The sequence below is a fragment of the Nerophis ophidion genome, linkage group LG25 (genome assembly GCF_033978795.1).
Source record: "Nerophis ophidion isolate RoL-2023_Sa linkage group LG25, RoL_Noph_v1.0, whole genome shotgun sequence".
Lineage (NCBI taxonomy): Eukaryota > Metazoa > Chordata > Actinopteri > Syngnathiformes > Syngnathidae > Nerophis > Nerophis ophidion.
The window spans coordinates 29,215,564-29,229,600 of record NC_084635.1 but is presented as its reverse complement, the minus strand read 5'-3'; positions in this window follow the sequence as shown (position 1 = coordinate 29,229,600).

Here is a 14,037-nt window from a genome sequence, read left to right as displayed (position 1 = left end):
GTTAATATTCAGTGTTTTATTGTTCATAGTTAATATTGTAATTCACACGTAAAATAGGAACGACGTTCATCTGTTGTTAATATTCAGTGTTTTATTGTTCATGGTTAATATTGTAAATCCCAAGTAAAAGAGGAGCGACGTTCATATGTTGTTAATATATTTTGTTTAATTGTTCATACTTAATATTTTAAATTCCACGTAAAAGGGAGCGACGTTCATATGTTGTTAATATTCAGTGTTTTATTGTTCATAGTTAATATTATAAATCCCACGTAAAAGAGGAGCGACGTTCATATGTTGTTAATATTTAGTGTTTTATTGTTCATTGTTCATATTGTAAATCCCACGTAAAAGAGGAGCAATGTTCATGTGTTGTTAATATTCAGTGTTTTATTGTTCATAGTTAATATTGTAATTCACACGTAAAATAGGAACGACGTTCATATGTTGTTAATATTCAGTGTTTTATTGTTCATAGCTTATATTATAAATCCCACTTAATAGAGGAGCGACGTTCATATGTTATTATTATTCAGTGTTTTATTGTTCATAGTAATATTGTAAATCCCACGTAAAAGAGGAGCGACGTTCATATGTTATTATTATTCAGTGTTTTATTGTTCATAGTAATATTGTAAATCCCACGCAAAAGAGGAGCGACGTTCATATGTTGTTAATATTCAGTGTTTTATTGTTCATTGTTCATATTGTAAATCCCACGTAAAAGAGGAGCGACGTTCATATGTTGTTAATATTCAGTGTTTTATTGTTCATGGTTAATGTTGTAAATCCCACGTAAAAGGGAGCGACGTTCATATGTTGTTAATATTCAGTGTTTTATTGTTCATTGTTCATATTGTAAATCCCACGTAAAAGAGGAGCGACGTTCATATGTTGTTAATATTCAGTGTTTTATTGTTCATAGTTAATATTTTAAATTCCACGTAAAAGGGAGCGACATTCATATGTTGTTAATATTCAGTGTTTTATTGGTCATAGCTTATATTCTAAATCCCAGGTAAAATAGGAACGATGTTCATATGTTGTTAATATTCAGTGTTTTATTGTTCATAGTTAATATTTTAAATTCCACGTAAAAGGGAGCGACATTCATATGTTGTTAATATTCAGTGTTTTATTGGTCATAGCCATCCATCCATCCATCTTCTTCCGCTTATCCGAGGTCGGGTCGCGGGGGCAACAGCCTAAGCAGGGAAACCCAGACTTCCCTCTCCCCAGCCACTTCGTCTAGCTCTTCCCGGGGGATCCCGAGGCGTTCCCAGGCCAGCCGGGAGACATAGTCTTCCCAACGTGTCCTGGGTCTTCCCCGTGGCCTCCTACCGGTTGGACGTGCCCTAAACACCTCCCTAGGGAGGCGTTCGGGTGGCATCCTGACCAGATGCCCGAACCACCTCATCTGGCTCCTCTCGATGTGAAGGAGCAGCGGCTTTACTTTGAGTTCCTCCCGGATGGCAGAGCTTCTCACCCTATCTCTAAGGGAGAGCCCCGCCACACGGCGGAGGAAACTCATTTCGGCCGCTTGTACCCGTGATCTTATCCTTTCGGTCATGACCCAAAGCTCATGACCATAGGTGAGGATGGGAACGTAGATCGACCGGTAAATTGAGAGCTTTGCCTTCCGGCTCAGCTCCTTCTTCACCACAACGGACCGGTACAACGTCCGCATTACTGAAGACGCCGCACCGATCCGCCTGTCGATCTCACGATCCACTCTTCCCTCACTCGTGAACAAGACTCCTAGGTACTTGAACTCCTCCACTTGGGGCAGGGTCTCCTCCCCAACCCGGAGATGGCACTCCACCCTTTTCCGGGCGAGAACCATGGACTCGGACTTGGAGGTGCTGATTCTCATTCCGGTCGCTTCACACTCGGCTGCAAACCGATCCAGCGAGAGCTGAAGACCCCGGTCAGATGAAGCCATCAGGACCACATCATCTGCAAAAAGCAGAGACCTAATCCTGCGGTTACCAAACCGGAACCCCTCAACGCCTTGACTGCGCCTAGAAATTCTGTCCATAAAAGTTATGAACAGAATCGGTGACAAAGGACAGCCTTGGCGGAGTCCAACCCTCACTGGAAATGTGTTCGACTTACTGCCGGCAATGCGGACCAAGCTCTGGCACTGATCGTACAGGGAACGGACCGCCACAATAAGACAGTCCGATACCCCATACTCTCTGAGCACTCCCCACAGGACTTCCCGAGGGACACGGTCGAATGCCTTCTCCAAGTCCACAAAGCACATGTAGACTGGTTGGGCAAACTCCCATGCACCCTCAAGAACCCTGCCGAGAGTATAGAGCTGGTCCACAGTTCCACGACCAGGACGAAAACCACACTGTTCCTCCTGAATCCGAGGTTCGACTATCCGACGTAGCCTCCTCTCCAGTACACCTGAATAAACCTTACCGGGAAGGCTGAGGAGTGTGATCCCACGATAGTTGGAACACACCCTCCGGTCCCCCTTTTTGAAGAGAGGAACCACCACCCCGGTCTGCCAATCCAGAGGTACCGCCCCCGATGTCCACGCGATGCTGCAAAGTCTTGTCAACCAAGACAGCCCCACAGCATCCAGAGCCTTAAGGAACTCCGGGCGGATCTCGTCCACCCCTGGGGCCTTGCCACCGAGGAGCTTTTTAACTACCTCAGCGACCTCAGCCCCAGAAATAGGAGAGTCCACCACAGAGTCCCCAGGCACTGCTTCCTCATAGGAAGACGTGTTGGTGGGATTGAGGAGGTCTTCGAAGTATTCCTTCCACCTGTCCACAACATCCGCAGTCGAGGTCAGCAGAACACCATCCGCACCATACACGGTGTTGATAGTGCACTGCTTCCCCTTCCTGAGGCGGCGGACGGTGGTCCAGAATCGCTTCGAAGCCGTCCGGAAGTCGTTTTCCATAGCTTCCCCGAACTCTTCCCATGTCCGAGTTTTTGCCTCCGCGACCGCTGAAGCTGCACACCGCTTGGCCTGTCGGTACCTGTCCACTGCCTCCGGAGTCCTATGAGTCAAAAGGATCCGATAGGACTCCTTCTTCAGCTTGACGGCATCCCTCACCGCTGGTGTCCACCAGGGGGTTTTAGGATTGCCGCCCCGACAGGCACCAACTACCTTGCGGCCACAGCTCCGATCTGCCGCCTCGACAATAGAGGTGCGGAACATGGTCCACTCGGACTCAATGTCCAGCACCTCCCTCGTGACATGTTCAAAGTTCTTCCGGAGGTGGGAATTGAAACTTTGTCTGACAGGAGACTCTGCCAGACGTTCCCAGCAGACCCTCACAATGCGTTTGGGCCTCCCAGGTCTGTCCGGCATCCTCCCCCACCATCGCAGCCAACTCACCACCAGGTGGTGATCGGTAGAAAGCTCCGCCCCTCTCTTCACCCGAGTGTCCATAACATGAGGCCGCAAATCCGATGACACAACTACAAAGTCGATCATGGAACTGCGGCCTAGGGTGTCCTGGTCATAGCTTATATTCTAAATCCCAGGTAAAATAGGAACGATGTTCATATGTTGTTAATATTCAGTGTTTTATTGTTCATAGCTTATCAGTGATTCCCAGAGCCCAAAAAAAAGTCTGCGGGCTATAGAGCATTTTCCGTTTGGGCTTTAGTACTCTGGAATGCCCTCCCGGTAACAATTTGAGATGCTACCTCAGTAGAAGCATTTAAGTATCACCTTAAAACTCATTTGTATACTCTAGCCCAGTGGTCCCCAAACACCGGGCCGCGACCCGGTAACGGGCCGCAGAAGAATTTTTAATTCATTTTTATAAAAAAAATAATAATAATAATAATTGTATTTATTTTATTATTTTTTTTAATTTATTTGTTAAATCAACAAAAAAAACACAATATACACTCACAATTAGTTCACCAACCACAAAAAAATCCCTTTTTCATGACGAAAAAACGTCCCCCCCCAACCCCCCCAACAGGGCCGCGGGACAATTTAGTAAGCGTTGACCGGTCCGCGGATACAAAAAGGTTGGGGACCACTGCTCTGGCCTTTAAATAGACCCCCTTTGTAGACCAGTTGATCTGCCGTTTCTTTTCTTTTTCTCCTCTGTCCCACTCTCCCTTGTGGAGAGGGTCCGGTCTGGTGGCCATGGATGAAGTACTGGCTGTCCACAGTCGGGACCCAGGATGGACCGCTCGCCTGTGTAATCCCTAATTCCAACCCTCCAACCCTTGATGCTGAGTGCCAAGCAGGGAAGTAATGGGTCCCATTTTTATAGTCTTTTGTATGACTCGGCCGGGGTTTGAACTCCCAACCTACCGATCTCAGGGCGGACCACTAGTCCACTGATCCGCCTCCGCTTGGGATGGTTTCCTGTTGGCTCCACTATGGACGGGACTCTCGCTACTGTGTTGGATCCACTTTGGACTGGACTCTCACGGTTGTGTTGGATCCACTACATGATACTTTCACAGTATCATGTTAGACCCGCTCGACATCCATTGCTTTTGGTCCCCTATGCGGTCCTCTCCAAGGTTTCTCAAAGTCATCATTGTCACTGTCACCGACGTCCCACTGGGGTGAGATTTCCTTGCCCTTATGTGGGCTCAACCGAGGATGTCATTGTGGTTTGTGTTGTGGTTTGTGCAGCCCTTTGAGACACTAGTAATTTAGGGCTATGTAAATAAACATTGATTGATTGATATTGTAAATCCCACATAAAAAGGGAGGGACGTTCATAAATTGTTAATATTCAGTGTTTTATTATAAGAGTTGTAGAAATGATTGGAAACTCAAGACAGCCAGGACATTATGTCCTTTACAAGTGTATGTAAACTTTCGACCACCACTCTATTTAGACCACAAGGAAGTGTTTAAGAGTAGAAAAAATAATAAATTGTGTATATCTCATCAAAAGTAGAATGTTGGTAATATTTCACGGCGACATTAATGACTGCCAAACCTTCATAAAAGTCAACATTCACAAATTCATGTCCCCGCATTCTGTCTTTATCTTGTTAAAGTCCTAATGAGATGTGACTGATTACAAAAAAGTCCCCGCCACGGCGGTGGAGGGACGCCATCACCGGGGCTTATTTTCAAGTCTGTGATTTACGGAATGGGCCGATGATTCCCGCGTGCCGGGCCGGTAACGCCACTGTAATAAGCCATCTCAAACAATTCATCAGATGTTCCCTCCAAATAATTCATGAGGGCTGATGCATGTTTTATGAACAATCAATCTTCCCCCCTGCGCTCGCTCGTCGGAGTCTATTACGCCGAGGCGGGTTCAAAGACCAGGTCCTCCCACGCCGACCGCGTTGGCCAATGGGTGTTGTTGACACGCTGTTTCATGAAAGCGCGCGGCATGTGTGACATTTGTTCACTTCCACCTATTTGATATTCAGTAGGCGGACAGGGAAGGTGTCACTCTTCACTCCATCATGGATTATTAAATCCTAACAGGGCCGAGTGTCTCCGGGCTCGGGCTGAGGCGTCGCTTTGCCCGGGGCTAGGCGGCGTTGGTGTCATGCACGCACACGGCTTTTTTTTACGGCGTGTAAATATCAGAAATTGAACGATAATTCCTTCATTTCGGCGTGAGATGTATTGGTGTTCGTGATGCGACGGCTGGGTTTCACGAGCCACGTTCTCGCGGCCGCCGTGTTGTAAACAGGACGCGCTAGCCATGGAAACAATCCGAATAAGTTCATTAGTCAGAGTAATCAAATTATGATGAGGGGCGCCTTCCAATCTCGCTGCCGTTATTGAAGTGTGCTGAATTCAAGTGCAGACTTAAATTACACAACTGGATGTGACTAATCATGTCCGTGTGGGCTGCCAATAATCCGCTTATTGACCTGTTCTGTACAACAACATATGGAATTTAACACCATATGACAGGGATGTCCAAACTTTTTCCACTGAGAGCCACACACAGAAAAATTAAAACATGCGGGGGCCGTTTTGATGTTTTTCATTTTCAAACCATAACAAAATATATGGATTTTTTTTAATTTTTTTTTTTACCTTTAGGACTCCCAGGGACCATATAGAGCATGGGTGTCAAACTCTGGCCCGTGGGCCAAATTTGGCCCGCCGTGTAATTTAATTTGGCCCTTGAGGCAATATCAATTTAGCATTAGAGCTGGTCCGCTGGTGTTATACAGCATTCACCGCTAATACTCATACCAGCCAACCCTCCTAATTTTCCCGGTAGACTACCGAAGTTCAGCGCCCCTCCCGAAAATCTGCCGGGGCAACCATTCTCCCGAATTTCTACCGATTTCCACCTGGACAACTATATTGGGAGCGTGCATTTAAGGCACTGCCTTTAGCGTTCTCTACAACAGTGGTCCCCAACCTTTTTGTATCTGCGGACCGGTCAACGCTTAATAATTTGTCCTACAGCCCGGGGGGTGGGGTTGTCCTTTTTTTTTCTTTTTTTTTTTTTTCTTCTTTGTCATGAAAAAGGGAAGTTTTTGTCACGAAAAAGGGAGTTTTTTGTGGTTGGTGCACTATTTGTAAGTGTATATTGTGTTTTTTATGTTGATTTAAAAAAAAAAAAATTTTTTAAATAAAATTAAAAATTAAAAAATAAAATTACAAAAAAATATATATATATATATATTTTTTTTTAAATTTATTTATTTATTTTTTTTTTTTAATAAAAAATTCTTCTGCGGCCCGGTGGTTCGGGACCACTGCTCTACAACCTGTCGTCACGTCCGCTTTTCCTCCATACTAACAGCGTGTCACATAATATTTGTGGCTTTTACACTTTTACACACACACACACGCACACAAGTGAATGCAATGCATACTTGGTCAACAGCCATACAGGTCACACTGAGGGTGGCTGTATAAACAACTTTAACACTGTTACAAATATGCCCCACACTGTGAACCCACACCAAACAAGAATGACAAACACATTTCGGATGAACATCCGCACCGTAACACAACACAACAAATACCCAGAACCCCTTACAGAACTAACTCTTCCGAGAAACTTCCAGCAAACCAATAATTAACGTTTTATTCATGCATTTTCTCTTGCTACTTCAAGGCTTGAATTTTTGGTTCATTCATTATTGTTATTTTATTTTCAAATGTATTATTAGCCTGTGGAAAATGTTTTATATTTACCTCAGAATATTGCAAATAGATGAAAAGGCATAACATTTTTATTAAAATTTTATTTGATATGCCATTGATATTTTTTTAATTATTATTATTATTTGAAACTGGATTTTGCATGTCACTAAAGTTATACAAGCCTTGCTTGTTCAATATTTAATGCAAAACTTGTTTGGGTCCCTAATAAAAGATTAATTTGTTCAACCTTGGCCCGCGGCTTTGTTCAGTTTTAAATTTTGGCCCACTCTGTATTTGAGTTTGACACCCCTGATATAGAGCATGGGTGTCAAACTCTGGCCCGCGGGCCAAATATGGCCCGCCGTGTATTTTCATTTGGCCCTTGAGGCAATATCAAATTAACATTAGAGCTGGCCCGCCGGTATTATACATCGGCGATGTCGTTGTAACACCGCATTCACCGCTAATACTCATACTTACTAACCCCGACCTATTTTCCAAGGAGACTCCAAAATTTCAGTGCCCCTTACGAAAATCACAGGGGGCAACCATTCTCCAAAATTTCTCCCAATTCCCACCTGGACAACAATATTGGGGGCGTGCCTTAAATGCACTGCCTCAAGCATCCTCTAAAACTTTTCGTCACGTCCGCTTTTCCTACGTAGAAACAGCGTGCCGGCCTAGTCACATGATATATGTGGCTTTTACACACACACACGCTAATGCATGGGTGTCAAACTCTGGCCCGCGGGCCAAATTTGGCCCGCCGTGTAATTTCATTTGGCCCTTGAGGCAATAATAAATTAACATTAGAGCTGGCCCGCCGGTATTATACAGTGGCGGTGCCGCTGTATCACCGCATTCAACGCTAATTCTCATACTTGCCAACCCTCCCGATTTTTCCAGGAGAATTTCAGTGCCTCCCCCGAAGCTCTCCCGGGGCAACCATTCTCCCGAATTTCCACCTGGACAACACAATTGGGGGCGTGCCTTAAAGGTACTGCTTTTAGCATCCCCTACAACCTGTCGTCACGTCCGCTTTTCCTCCATACAAACAGCGTGCCGGCCCAGTCACGTAATATATGCGGCTTCTACACACACACAAGTGAATGCAAGTCAAACTTGGTCAACAGCCATACAGGTCACACTGAGGGTGGCCGTATAAACAACTTTAACACTGTTACACCACACTGTGAACCCACACCAAACAAGAATAACAAACACATTTCAGGAGAACATCCGCACTGTAACACTACATAAACACAATAGAACAAATACCCAGAATCCCTTGCAGCACTAACTCTTCTGGGACGCTACAATATACACCTCCGCTACCAACAAAACTCGATTTTGCATGTCACTAAAGTTATATAAGCCTTGCTTGTTCAATATTTAATGCAAAACTTGTTTGGGTCCCTATTAAAAGGTTAAGTTGTTCAACTTTGGCCTGCGGCTATGTTCAGTTTAGAATTTTGGCCCACTCCGTATTTGAGTTTGACACCCCTGCGGTAATGCAATGCAAGCTTGGTCAACAGCCATACAGGTCACACTGAGGGTGGCCGTATAAACAACTTTAAGACTGTTACAAATAAGCGACACACTCTGAACCAACACTAAACGAGAATGACAAGCAAATTTCGGGAGAACTCCCGCACTGTAACACAACATAAACACAACAGAACAAATACACAGAACCCCTTGCAGTACTACCTCTTCCTGGACGCTACAATATTAAAAAAAATGTTTAGCCTGTGGGAAAAGTTTATTTTGATATTTACCTAAGAAGGCTGCAAATAGAAAAGGGGCATTAAATTTCTATTTAATTTTGATTTGATATGCCATTGCTATTCTTAAATTATTAGTATTATTTGAAACTCGATTTTGCATGTCACTATAAAGTTATATAAGTCTCGCTTGTTCAATATTCAATGCAAAACTTGTTTGGGTCCCTATTAAAAGGTTAATTTGTTCAACCTCGGCCCGCGGCTTTGTTCAGTTTAAAATTTTGGCCCACTCTGTATTTGAGTTTGACACCCCTGATATAGAGGCTCCGTCATTAACGTGTTAAAAATATGTCAAATTATTATTTTCATTTTTTATGTAACGCTTACAGTAAATCTCTATATCAACTTCAGGTTAATATAAAGTAAAAAAAAAAAAAAAATGGTTTCGCTCGGTTGGTAGAGTGGCCATGCCGACAACTTGAGGGTTGCAGGTTCGATTCCTGCTTCCGTCATCGTAGTCACTGCCGTTGTGTCCTTGGGCAAGACACTTTACCCACCTGCTCCCAGTGCCACCCACAGTGGTTTGAAAGTAACTTAGATATTGGGTTTCACTATGTAAAGTACTTTGAGTCACTAGAGAAAAAGCGCTATATAAATATAATTCACTTCACTTCACTTTTCAGTCAAAGACAACTTAGTTTTTTAAAGTAAAACTGAAATATGCAGTATTTCCTCCATTGCCCAAAACATTCAGAAAGCAATGTTTGATCTGAAGTAGTTGGAGCCCTAAAAAGGTCAATAATGCAGGACACCATTGATTTAAATGTATTATTATTTCTGAGTAATCACGGTGAAAAAATAAATAAAATCCCACTAAATATCTTTGGGATCCCCCACTCATAAAGTGATACATTTTTCTTAATATTTGTTTTGCTTTCAACACTTAAGTTACGAGATCAACTTTAGATGTATCAGTCGATTTTACGTTTGAACTATTATTTTGTTGGTTTTATGCTCTTTTGTCAAAGAAAACACTGTTTTTATATGGCAACCACACAGTATATGCACATAATAGTTTCCACATAAGACATTATAAAGTGAAATATTTGAAGTAATTGGAGCCTTGAATAGGTCAATAATTCATTATCCATCCATCCATTTTCTACCGCTTATTCCCTTTCGGGGTCGCGGGGGGCGCTGGCGCCCATCTCAGCTACAATCGGGCGGAAGGCGGGGTACACCCTGGACAAGTCGCCACCTCATCGCAGGGCCAACACAGATAGACAGACAACATTCACACTCACATTCACACACTAGGGCCAATTTAGTGTTGCCAATATACCTATCCCCAGGTGCATGTCGTTGGAGGTGGGAGGAAGCCGGAGTACCCGGAGGGAACCCACGCATTCACGGAAAGAACATGCAAACTCCACACAGAAAGATCCAGAGCCTGGATTTGAACCCAGGACTGCAGGACCTTCGTATTGTGAGGCAGACGCACTAACCCCTCTGTTGTTTTTTGCATTGGCAATAAGAGCAAAATAAAGAAAAAGAAAAGAAAAACAAGCAGCCTGCATGGCAGCTTTCTGTCAACATTGCAACTTTTGCCCGTTAAATTTCACCTCATTCTACTTTTTTTAGTGTTTTTTATTTTTTATTTTTGCAATAGCATTTCCAGAATGTGTGACGGGCCACTAAACAATTAGCTGCGGGCCGCCATATAACAACACATAGTTTATAGTTTAGTCTTTACTTGAAGGGACAATGCACAGAAACATTAAGCTCAAAGACAGATATGTTCTGTACCAGATTTTAACACACACACCTCACAATTTTACAATGCTGTCATGGATAAATATAATATCCATGATCTGTCAAAGATAGTGTCCACCTTAGTGACCGTGTGAGCAGCTTTGATTGCTCCAAGGCAACTTTTTAACTTAAATTTTAAATGAACATAACATAACACCATACAACACATTATAACATCATATCATACCATATAACACTATAAAAACAGCATACAACACCATACATCAACACATAACACCATACAACCACATACTGTCTAGCACCACATAACAGCATATAACATGCAACACCATATGACACCATATAATGACACATAACACCATATAACAAAATATAGCACCTTAAAACATCCTATAAAACATCATATACCTGTATAACACTAATATAACAACATACTACATTATACACCATAACACCATAAGCATATAACATGCATATGACACCACTCCATATGGCACCACTTATAACAACTACATCATTTGTCATCTGTCATCATTTGTAAAAACAACCATGATTTTAACACGCACAACACACAATGTACAAGAAAAATGCTGTCATGGATAAATATAATACACATTAAGTTGATCTGTCCAACAAAGTGTCCACCTTAGTGACCGTGTGAGCAGCTTTGATTGCTCCAAAGCCACTTTTTAACTTCAATTTTAAATGAACATAACATAACACCATACAACACAATATAACACCATATCATACCATATAACACAATACAACAGCATATAACACCATACACCAACACATAACACCATACAACCGCATACTGTATAGCATGTTGTATACGGGCAAAGGGAAGGAGGCAACACCAGGACTGAACTGCGGTTTTAGAAGGTTTATTAAAACCTTTGATGAATGTGTGGGGTGTGGATGCTACTACCGGAGAATGAATGCGGACGATGTGTGGAAATAACAATGTGGAATTTACCAGAGGGTGTTGTCTTTGCGTGTTGGATGTATCTTTCGTGGAATCCAAGGGGGAAGGCAAAGAGGCAGTCAACAGTGAGGCAAGCGGTAGGGGGCTGGAGAGAGGCAACGGTGTCCGGTTCCAAGCAGTGGTCCAGGATCGGGGAGGGCAAGCAAAGATCCAGGAGGAGGTCGTGAGGCAGGACACGATCACAGAAGACACTGTGGGAAACACAAAAGACATCAAGTCGGGACAGAGGAAGAGCACAAGAAGGCGAGCAAAGAACAAGGGAGTGGTGCCAGACGGGATGCTTACTCAAGGGAGATTGGCTACGTTCTGGCGAAGGTCTCTTGGCTTCACTGGTCTTTTATGTCACTCCCTCTCGTCAAGTCCAGGTGTTTTGATTCCTGATTGTGTGCAGGCTCGTTTCTGCGTGGGCGTGCTGCGCTCAGCACAAGTGGGGACGTGTCTGAGGATGCTGTCAATGGAGGAACGCTTTGGCGCGCTGTCAGAGGAGGCGTCCGCAGATCCAGCCGCAGAGGAAACGCGGGTTCGACTCCGCGCCATGACATAGCACCATATAACAGCATATAACATGCAACACCATATGACACCATATAATGACACATAACACCATATAACAAAATATAACACCTTATAACATCCTATAAAACATCCCATATAACACTAATTACTGACAAAACACCATATAAGACAACATAACACTATATAACACTATATAATATGTAACACCATTGTGCTAGCATATAACAACACATAACACCATATAACACTATAAAACATATAACACCATATGACACAATATAATACCATATAACACTATAAAACATATAACACCATATGACACAATATAATACCGTATAACACTATAAAACACACAACACAATATAACTACATAATTCACAATATAACAGCATATTACACTATATACCATACAACACCGTACACCACCATAAATGACCATACAACACTATATAACAGTATAAAACAACATATAACGCTATATAACTGTGACAGTTCTCCAGCCGTCATCGTGTGGGTTGCAGTGACGATCGATGTAAGATGCATTATAGCAGGTTTGACTCTGGTTTATTGTTTCAATAAACATGTCTTCTTGCCAGTCGGTCGCGCCAATTTCTAGCGCGCCGGCTCTTCCTGCTCGTCGCAGCGTGCCTTTCGGTGGACAGTAGCTGCGTCTTCCGCGGGGGCTCATCTCGCTCCGGGTCGCTTTCGTCGTCTTCGTGATCTTCGTTGCTTGTTAGTTCCTCTCCTACTTCTGCCGTGATTGTTCCTCCTTCTCCCCTTTTATACTATAGCAGATGATGCAGCGATTGAGAGCAGGTGTGTCGTTTACGCAACTGGCTTGGCTTGCTGCAGTGACGCTGCGAGTGCGCCCCGCCTCTCTTCACCACGGCATGCTCCGCCTCCTGGCCGCCATCTCGGGTAGGACCGCTGTCTGTCCTATCCCGCTGTCGGCTCGTCGGCTCCGTTTCTCCACAATAACACATAAGACAATATAACAACATATAACACCATATAACACTATTAAACAACATATAACCGCGTATAACAACACATAACACCATATAACACTGTAAAACAGCATAAACCACTTAATAACATACAACACAATATGACAACATAAAACAACACAAATATACCATAAAAGACAATATAAAACTATAAAACAGCATATAACACTATATAACATTTAACACTATATGACACAATATAACACCATTTAACACTATAAAAAAGCATATAACACTATAACATACAACACAATCCAACTATATATAACACTATAAAACAGAATATATCACTATATAACATACAACACAATATAACTATATATAACACTTTAAAACAGAATATAACACTATATAACACATAACACCATATAACTCAATATAACAACATATAGCACTATATAATATATAACACTATATGACAACATATAATAACACAATATAACAACATATAATACTACATACCATATAACCCCATATAACCCCATATAACACTATTAAACACCATATAACAGCGTATAACAACGCACAACACTATATACTACTATTAAACAACATATAACACTATATAACATATAAGACAATATAACATTTAACACCATATAACAGTATTAAAGTACATATAACCACGTATAACAACACATAACACCATATAACACTGTAAAACAGCATTCATATAGAGTTATATAAATATATATATATATATATAGGAGTACACCATTTTATATATATATAGGAGTACACCATATGACAACATATAACAACAGAAATTACACCATATGAGACAATATAACACAATATAACAGTATAAAACAGCATATAGCACTATATAAGATATAAAACCATACAACACCATAAAACAGCATATAACACTATATAATATACAACACAATATAACTATATATAACACAATATAGCAGCATATAACACTATATAACATACAACACAATATAA